This window comes from Saccostrea cucullata, unplaced genomic scaffold (assembly GCF_032062105.1).
Source record: "Saccostrea cucullata isolate Sc308-1 unplaced genomic scaffold, CSIRO_AGI_Scuc_v1 ctg15558, whole genome shotgun sequence".
NCBI classification, from domain to species: domain Eukaryota; kingdom Metazoa; phylum Mollusca; class Bivalvia; order Ostreida; family Ostreidae; genus Saccostrea; species Saccostrea cuccullata.
The window spans coordinates 3813-14722 of NW_026918791.1; the positions used below are offsets into that span (position 1 = coordinate 3813).

General features: G+C 36.6%; 1 pseudogene; it reads right to left on the bottom strand.

The window, feature by feature from the left end:
- Window positions 1-3587: 3587 nt before the first annotated feature.
- On the bottom strand, window positions 3588-10595 carry LOC134271344 (sialate O-acetylesterase-like; annotated as a pseudogene).
- Between the last annotated feature and the right edge of the window lie 315 nt (window positions 10596-10910).

Below are 10910 nucleotides of genomic sequence, written 5' to 3' on the forward strand. Positions count from 1 at the left end.
ATAGAGCCCCGCCAAAACACCAGAACCCCTGACCCTGGGGCCATAAGATTCACTAATTTTGAAGAGGCACTCTTTCTCATCATAACTATGTACTTAGTTATTAAATACCCAGGAGCAGAGAAGAAAATTTTCAAAGGTTTTATGTATTTTCACTATATAATCAATAGAGCCCCGCCAAAACACCAGAACCCCTGACCCTGGGGCCATAATATTCACTAATTATGAAGAGGCACTCTTACTCATCATAACTATGTACTTAGTTCTTTTAATACCCAGGAACAGAGGACAAGATTTCAGAAGAAATAATGCATTTTTACTATATAATCAATAGAGCCCCACCCGAACACCAGAACCCCTGACCCTTGGGCCATAGAATTAATAATTTTGGAAGAGGCACTCTTGGTCATCATAACTATGATCCAAAAATGTTTTCCAAGGGGGGGGGGGGGGGGGGTTCTACCCCAGTCGAAAAAAAAATCCAACCCAGAAATTTTTTGACAAGCAAAATAAAAAAAAAATATAAAAAAAAACTCGCCCAAGCTTCAAAAACCTATTTCTCTTCAAACCAATTTAACACAAATTCGCGTTTACCAGGGAAGGTCTGCGTTTTCCGATGGGGGGGGGGGGTTCCAAGGTAACTTTTTTCTTGCCTTAGTACATGTAAATAAATTTGATAACCTTGCACAAAGAGGACTTAATGCTCATTACATTCATGCAAACAGTTTGCCTGCTTGATGTCCAGGAGTTAACAAGATTTTTTTTATGATTTCATTTATTTTAGTGATTTTGGCCCAACTCCTCAGGCCTCAGGAAGGCGGGACCATAAAATTCATAATTTGTGTTGCCCTTCACCCATAGATGCTGCATACCGAAATTTGGTTGAAATTGGTTCAGTGGTTTCAGAGAAGAAGCTGAAAATGTTAACACACGACACACGACGACGGACGAAAACGGATAGCAATAGGTCACTTGAGTGACTCAGGTGACCTAAACAAAAGAACGCCGTGACCAACGTTTGAGTTAACGTGATGTGAAGTCCTAAGATGCATCATCTTACAAGATTTGATGATCCTAGTTTTGATAGTAAGCAAAATATAAACGTTTTTATTAAGTGTAAATTTTGGTCAACTTTAAATTGACCTTGAGACCACGCCCTTTGCTCCAGGGTGATGTCTTGATCAATTTTGTTTTCTTCAACGTATCCTAATCATTGTATTTAAGTTTAGTGAAAATCTGCCTGATGGTTCTGGAGAAGAAGATTTTTTTAGCAACCAGAACTTTTGGTTTTATTTTCCTGATTATCTCCCTTTGTTAAAGGGCCCAAACCCTACTTTAAGTATAAATGGTAGCCCTTGGGCCAAGGATGCTCTGTGACAAATTTGAACAATAATTGGCGATGGGGTTCTTGAGTTATGGCCCATATACTACATAGGCGTTGGAACCGGGGGGAGGGGGGCTTAGCCCCTCCCCACTTTTTTTTCCAGATATATACTTAGTATAGATATTGAACATTGCTTCGAAGGTTTACCCCCCCCCCCCATTTCCACAGACATGTCGCAATATAGGTTAAAAAAGGGGAAAGTGGTGGTGTTTGGTAAAACATTTTGACACTGAGGTTCGAACCTTAACCTACCCCCCCCCCCCCCAGAAAAAAATAATAGGATATTCGTGTTTGGAAATGGACATTTTCTTTATTTGTTGTTTTTTTTTTTTTTTTTTGGCTTGTTAGGTTTTTTTGAAGGTATACAATTTTTTTATATACTTAGCCCCCCCCCCCTTTCAATTTGCTTCCGAAGCCAATGTACTTAAAGGTTTACGCACACCGCACAAATTGCCATAGGATTAGCTCTATGAGCCTTTAGCTCAGAAGAGCTAATGAAATTTGAAAAAAAAATTAAGTTTACTGAGCTTTGCCATTCCCCATATTCGCGAGATAGCATTCGTAGTGAGATCTCTTTATTCCAAAAAAACAATCAAAGATTGCACATATCATATGTATCATAAGAAGGGATACTCGTTCTCATCAGTTGATATTCGGGTTGATAAGGTTGATATTCGTAGCTCACCAAAGCTAAAATCTCAGGTGAGCTTTTCTGATCACATTCGGTCTGTCGTCCGTCTATAAACTTTTCATAATTTCAGCTTCTTCTCAAGGACGACAGGACCAATATCAACCAAACTTGCCACAAAGATTCCATGAAAAAGTGGAATAAAATTTGTTTAAACGAAAGTCCATGCCAACTTTCAAGGAAAGTAACCAGAAGTCTCTGTCGAGACTGTAGCTCTACTGGTTTGTAGTTATAACTAACGAAATTAAATAAAAGTACCAGTTGGGACTTGAAACTTTACAACTGCAATAAATAGGATAATGATCATTGATTAAGTCTCTTTTTGTGGCAAGATTGCAATAAGGCTACAACTGTAGGAGAAGTTTAAAATACAATTTTACTGAATTTTCAATTTTAGTTACCATGGCAACTTCATTCATCAAAATAAAAGAAAGACAATTATGTATCTCTTTGTAGTCTACTTGAATGCCACATTATATTATAATCAGACTAAAACTGTAAGAGGAGTAGCATTTTGAAAGTATTTCACAGAACATTTCTATTTTTAGTAATCACGACAACACCTATCATTGGAATCAAAAACCGACATACACAGAATTATGTATCTTAGTGTGGTCTACTTGTGTGCCAAGTTATATTACAATCAGACTAAAACTGTAGGAGGAGTAGCTTACTAGTATTTTGAAAATATTTCACAGAAATTTGTATTTTTTATAACTACGGCAATACCGTTCATTGAAGTCAAAAACCGATAAATAGCCCTATTTATCTTAGTGTAGTCTATTTGTGTGCCAAGTTATATTGAAATTAGACCAAAACTGTAAGAGGAGTAGCTTTTTGAAAAACATTTTACAGACAGACGGGCACCTTACTATCGCATAAAAGAGCTAATAAACATTTGTAAAAAAATCTTTTTAATAATCATTGTGTCAGAAGAATTGAGATTTATGTAAAAGCTTCTGTATAAAGCGTAAAAAAGTTATGTTAGACCGCAGAGCGAGATACTGGACCTGTCGATGAGATATTGCATGAGAGTTTATGTCACACTGGGGAATTAAATATATCTCATTTGCATTTTTTGGAGTTCGACAGCTAAGAAATTGACAGAGTTTAATACGCACTGCGTGTAAAAGAAATTTTAAATCATGGAAGCCAGTGAAAGATAGTAAAAGGTATAAGAAAGCATTTATTAACCGGGTTCCCGGGCAAAATGCGTTTTTCCGACCCCTCCACCAACTGGTTACCTTGGGCCAAGAGGCCTCAGATAAACAGTTTGGTTCGTGGGGCCACACGGTAAGGGTTCTTTACCGTGCAAACAGCAATGGTGACACTGTACTTCAATTTTTAAGATCTCCACAGAAGGACCTATGACTTTCACTTTTGATAAGCAACTGTTTCTCATTCTTGTATTTTCTGACTGATTTACAATATTTAATTACAATGAAAAAATATACAAATCTATTTGACGTCTTTATTGACAGCTGTTTACATCTTTTCTATACAATCTCACGAGCTCACGTGTAATGTAATGTACACTGCGCATTGATGAAAAGCGCAAGGATTTTCCTGCCAAGCATATCGGACCTGTACCACGTGACTTCCATGATTGCAAGTTGAAATATCTAGAGTTACAGTGGCAAAGTCGTGTGCCTCAATTGTAGAGTTTATCCAGTTTGTGTCATATTGGTTGCACAATTCCATAGCATGATTTACACAGCATACCTTAGAGGGAAAAAAGAATATTTATTTGAAATCTTAAAAGTATAAAAATGTGTATTCTTTTGTCTTTTTACCTAACTTAGCCACAAAATCTGTAGCCCTTACTGCGGAGTGGTAGAGCATCTACACGAGATCTAGAGTTACAGAGGAAGGTGTTGATCCTTACGGCGTTGGTTCGAATTCCACTGTGGGACGTGGAGACCGGCCCATCGGATGTGACCGTATATACAGACTTTCCGTGTCGCAGTAGATGCTGGCACGATAAAGATCCCTCACTGGTCAATGCCCCTGAGTGCCAGAACAGGTCAAAATTTGCAGCTCTCCAAAGACTAGAGGTGGCGTCTCCTTGTGAATGTAAAATTCTCGAGAGGGACGTCAATGCTCCTGAGTGCCAGAACAGGATAAAGCTCTCCAAAGACAAGTGGTGGCGTCTCCTTGTGAGTGAAAAATTCTCGAGAGGGACGTTAAACAATAAACAAACAAACAAAAAACAACTTCAAATTTCAATCCACTGAAGTTATTTTTATCCCTTAAATCATATCCAATACTTTATTTTAGATAATATGCGTCATTCATGGTCTATACTCTATACTAGGGAGAAATGTTTAATTCAAACCTTAACATTGATGTGTTATTTTTTGGCTTAACCTCAAAACCACTATTTGTTCTAACTTCAATAGGAGTTAGTCCGCGCCCGTATTCTATAGTGAGATGTCGGTGTGTGCTGTCAGTCCCAACAGACGTAGGAAAAGGTCCCTCAAAGTCCACATATCTCTCATGATAGGCCAGACCCAGGGCTCCAAGGTACAAGCGGTAGGCAACATCATGTTTGTATCTTGGATGTATGCTGTTATCGAGTTAAAAGTGAAAATTAATGAGATTTACTTATCCTTTACTTTTATTCTCAGTAAATGCCTCTTTGAACAACAATTGTACATGTTTATTTAGAAAAGATAATTGTGGACTAACAAGGTTTGTTTGTGTATGAGAAAGTTATTAAACTTGGGAGGACGCAATAAGAACAAGGTACGGCTTCAATACAAATCTTGTCCTGTATTTTCCTAAAACTTAGAATTGACGTAAGAAATTTAAATTCATCCTTTCTGAATTATTGAAATTCCATGCAGTAAATACATACAAAACATTTTTCCAAAATGACCTCCTAAATGCTAATTGTGACGTCGTGAACTTGTGCATTTCTCTTATAAGCTGTAGATCTATTTGAAGACATCAATTTTCAGAGAAATTTTCTTTCAGAAAAAATACAGTGCATGCATTGCCCACAAAGATTTTGAGATATATTTGTGAATTTTCATATCCAGAAATTAAATTGGTCGACGGTTGCAGACACTAATTTCTAAAGGAAAATAAGCAGAGAACTGAGTCATTTTGAGGCTTTTCTGCATAAAACTTAGAAACACACAAAATTAATGACATCATATTTCCAGAATGGTCCACCTTTGTGGCATATTATTGAATGCTTGCAAGTCCAGGGGTGGTCAACAGCACCAAATCTACACCCTCTACTTTCACTGGTTTTGACATACTCTACTGAGAACCCTTAACAGCATCGAACTCAATTGCTAATGATATAGCTGCTTCTAATGACTGATGATGATGAAAAATGACATGGTCATGAATGGCAGAATTACCTATACCATTGATAAACTGTTCAAGGACATTGATCTCCCTATCCTTATATGTCATGTCAGGAAATGCCAAACACCCTAGCCTTCTTAAAGAATAACCAAAGTCAGAAGGACTCTCACCCGGCTTTCTTCTACATTACCTAAACTCACACCTAGAGCAATAACTAACTCTTGTGGATTGAACCTTTTGGTCAAAATGGATTTAAGCAAATCATAATCAGACCTCTGTTCAAATGTAAGATCACCTAACAACTTCTGAGCCTCTCCTCTTAAACACATACTGTAGATCACTTAATATTGGCGACGACTTATTTTCGCGAGATAGACATTGACTCTTTATTAACGAGACAAAATTTTCACGAATTATGGTCATTGCTCTATATAATCTTAAAAAATTCTATTATATGCGAGAATGAAATTTTCGCGAGCATATCATCTCTCGTAATTACGCGAAAATAAAGTTCTCGCGAATAAAAAGTGGTTTACAGTAACTAACTGTTGTCCCTGCTCATGATATGACCGCTTATTCCAGGAGGAAACTTGTTCAAAATGCACAATAAAGTTTCTCCACTCTATTTATCTACCATCAAATTTATCAGGTTCCTTTTCCTTTCTGACAGGATCGCTATGATCTGACCTATTGACACTAGATGTATCTACTGATGCAAATCTATTTTTCCTTGATGAAGGAAGGAACTGTATAACTAAATTTGATTCTTGGTAAGCCTTAGAGTGTCTGCACTAGAGTCGCAGAGTTAAGAGTTTATATTTACTGTAAAGCAACTATTATTCGCGTCATCTTTTATTCGCGTTTCTTTAGTTTGAAATCAGTCCGCGACGATTAATTTTCGCGACCGATGAAACATTCTATACAAATACACAGCAAAATAAATAGTTCGCGTCGATAATATTCGCAAGTTAAAGAAGGTCGCGAAACTCGCGCACATTTCTCGCACGCGAATTAAAGTTGGTTTACAGTATTTCAAGGGTTCTAATACCACGATGAGACTGGTCCTTGGGGTGAGACCGTATAAACCGAGGTACATGTACCGTGTCGCAGGAGGTTCTGGTACGAAAAAGATCCCTCACTGCTCAAAAGACCCGAGTGCCGACCGGCGAGCATAGGTAAAAAAAAATTGCAGCTCTTCATAGGCAATTGGTGGCGTCCATATGACTGAAAAAATATCTTGAGAGAACACAAACATTACTGAATAATCCCTTCAATGCGACAGGTGGTAGCTGAATAAGTTAAAGTCAGAGAGAGAGAGAGAGAGAGAGAGAGAGAGAGAGAGAGAGAGAGAGAGAGAGAGAGAGAGAGAGAGAGAGAGAAATGATTACTCTCCGAAGGGTGATTGGAAGTCGGTAAGATCGATAGCTACAGCCATAAATACATTGTGTAGAAGGGAATTAGGAACGTATCCTATGTTAGCTGTTTGTGCCCAGCGGAGTTGTGGGAAGTCGAGAGTTGTTTCCCCTTCTCTCCATGGAGCCAACTATAACAAAGGGAAATGATGTTCCAAAAAGTAAATTAAATGATGAGGGTTTTTTTCCTGCTTAGTATAAAATATTAAGAACAATTTTGAATAAACAAGTTTAAACAATATTACAATTTATTACCAAATAATTTAGCAGAAAGGCCAACAAAAAAAGCTAGATCCCTCCATGCAAAGTGTTAATCGAGAGTATCCTCTTTTATTTGTTGTGAAATTGATGTTTATTCTATGGGAATTTGACAAAAGAATTATCTCTGCAACTAATTTTTGAAAAACAGTAAATCTCGAACAATAAGAAACAGAAACTTTCCGGTGTCAAGATTTAAATACATTTTACAAGCATGACTGTACTTTTCTATGTACATGTACGTACCTGTACAAATCCAAAAGGAAATGATGGATTTGTTGTTCCTTGAGATGCTGCGCTGAACTTTTCCTCCAGTCCCGAATCATTTCAAGAAATTGACATGAGTACTGATGCGCATCTTTAGCATTAGACTCCCCTTGACAAGAGAAAGTGTTACGTTATAACATCAGAATTTACAAGAATGTGCTCCATGTAATAATGTTTTTGAATCTTTATTTACATCTTGTCTTTAAAGTGATTAGACACCTTTGCAAAATTAATAGTGGTTAGCGGGGAAAAATATAGAAAGCATCATATACTTTATTCTTAATTGAATTAATTTGCATAAGATGATTCAAATATAGCAGTTGAATATCAGTGAAATGATGACGTCAGGAATAGCTTGAAAATTGTTGCTATATAATATATAGGTGTAACGTTACCTTGATACCAGATGACACCTTTGATCGTATTTCTGAGAAGTGGGTGAATCATAGCATTGTACAGCAAAGTATTGTACATTGTACTATTATATATAAAATCCCTAAAACAAGAGCTCGTGTTATTTATAATTAATACATTATACTATCACTTACCATTTCTGGCAAAATTTATTTTGAATATTTTGATATTATAAACATTATCTCATAAAACGTATCAGGTGAAAAAAAAGGACAGAGAAAAAAAGAAAGCACCGTTTTTGATGACTGTACACTCCTTCACAAGCATGTAAAGCATCCTGTGATGACCAAGCTTCTATTCTAGTACCACCCCAGTTTGTCTCCACCAATTCGATTGGATAGTTGAAGTGTTGGGCCAAATATTTTCCAAAAAGCCAGCAAACGGCTGAATAGTGTGTGAGACTCTCTAAAAAAAGTGTTTATCATGAAATACAACTTTCCCATTATAGTAATTCACAGTGATGATATCTCTTGAACGTTAGAATGTCGTTCTTCTTTCACGTGTACACTTGAAAGTGACGAATGTTTTTCTACATACTGTTCTACAAGTTTCTTCTTATCACACACTGGAATGTCAAGAACACTGTTTCTTACATCCACATACTCTAAGGCCTCCACTTCTGCAGCGGCTGCGGCTGCTTCACTTTGTCGACTGAGTAACTTTAAATCAGCTTCTAGTTCACTGTTTTGACGCTCTGCCTTAGCTATGTTTAACTTGCGAGTTTCCTCGATAATGGCCTGTTGCTTTTTTATCAAAGCTTCTGTTTCGGCGAACTTCAACTTCACACGGGCAGCTTCTGCCTGAGCACGCTTCCGGGCTAGTAGTACTGAACTGGACTGGGAGATAGCAGAGGATCTCACAGAAGTTGCTTCTCGTTTAACAACAATGTCAGGGTCATGTAATTCACGCCTACATATTTTATTTTTAAAAACAAATTGGACTTTTGTATATTCATTTAACTCACCTGCTTACATGTACCTCTCGTATGAGGAAAGAAAATGAAATCATGGATCAAGGTGTTGCTTCGTATGCTTAAAATATAACAAAAACGTTTCTCTAACCATATTTATTAATAATATGGAGTTCTACCATCAATGGAATAATTCAATTACCCTGATTAGGTCTCAGCCATGCGGTGTCTATATGTTTAATGTCTGTATATGGTGATGCTGAAAATTCTTTATGCACGTGGAACAGTCGGACGGATTGATAGTTTACGCTGTCTGCATACTCTTGTGTTGCATTATGAAGCTGTTAGGAAAAAAAAAAGCTGCTGAACTGTACCTCTCTGCTTGAGAAAACTCGGACAGATAAAGCAGAGAGCTACAGATCCATTCAATGTAAAACCTTCGATTTACGCCGCCGTTTTTTGATCGCTCTTTGGGTATTATTTTTTGAATTTTATGCTTTTCTTTGCTTTAGAAATAGTATTCGATAATTTACAATAATGGTAATTTCCATTCCTACGTCGAAACGATATATCCTGGTGAGCTTGAGATAAAAGATAAGACAGAGTCCGACACTTCTCTTTCATACTTGGTTATTTTACTTGAAAAAGACACTAATGGTAATCTAACAACCAAGCTATATGATAAACGTGAAAACTTTAACTTTTCTATCGTCAACTTCCCTTACTTATGCAGCAATATATATACCTTCATCACCTGCATACGGAGTATATATATCTCAGTTGATTCGATACGCAAGAGCATGCTCTACGTATGAACAATTTCTAAAACGAGGTAAATTATTGACAAGCAAATTGACGAAACAAGAATATCAGCATTCTCGTTTAAAGTCATCATTTCGTAAGTTCTATGGTCGATACAATGACCTTGTCAGCAAATACAGTTTATCATTGAGTCAATGATGACTGACGTTTTTCATACCAATTGTTAGTCCATTATTTATACACTGAATTGACGACGGATTTTTCCCGTTATTTCCTGATCATGACAAGGAGCACACGGTGGGTGTGACTGGTCGGCAGGGGATGCTCACTCTTCCATGGCACCTGATCCCACCTCTGATGTTTCGGGGGTCAGTGTTTGCTCTGCTCTTATTTTGTATTGTTTTATGGACATTGAGATTGAATACTGTTTGTTATCTCCATATCCTTCCATTAATTATATTTTACTCCTATTTTTGGGCAAGCTTATCACCTATGAAAGATATTTTTAAAAAATTAAATCGACATTCCAATACGAAAAAGAGTTGTTTAAGACTCTTAAAAGGTAAATAAAGTATCAAGAACAGTCGTGAAATACATGTCAATTTATAGTATATAATTTGTAAAGCGAGTGAAAGTTAAATATACATGAAGTAATACCTTTAGTGAGCGACCAAAAAAAAATGCGTCGTTAATCGAAGAATTTTCTTTTCAACGTTTGGATCTGTATATCTATGCTTTATCTGTCCGAATTTTTTCAAGCACAGAGCAACAGATCTTCAGCTAGAAAAATGATAATAATTTTGAGTTAATCTTAAATGTTTTTTTAATATTCATTTACGTTTGGATTGCATGATATTGATAATTTACCCCAAAAGTCATGAACTCCATATTACTTTGTCCAGAGCAAACCCATACGTCACCAAAACGAACATCCGAAATCTCAACAGTTCCAAGACTTGATGTTGCAGACACATTATATGGACCATGATCTTTAGGACTTGTAAACTTTGCTTCCCATATATTATAAATATTGACAGTAGACTGGGCGACCTCATTGTTGTTCAGTTGTATGTGGACTACGTCACCAACTTTGCTTGACAGTCCCCAAATGCTTGTCCCGGTCGAACTTTGCTGCAACACCATGTGGTCATGATAGTAGGAGGAGAACTTAAAAGTTTCTGTACATGCTTTCAATATATGAAAAAAAAATGAAAAGCTGTAATACCAATATGTGCAAAAGTAAATTAATAAATCATACTACTTTTTCCTAGATGGATTCAATTATTATGCAGTTTATGTTCATGTATTCATCTTTCAATTTTTATCATGAGTTAATCTCCAAATAATCAATTAAAACATATACTACATAGTAGCAAATTACTAAAACATCTATTTAAGAGATGGATTTGATTTTTGGGAAATTCATGAGAACATGAACTACGACGTTTAACGCTGCATATTGCGCTTCATGATAATATACCGATGTGAAGCTTTGTAGTT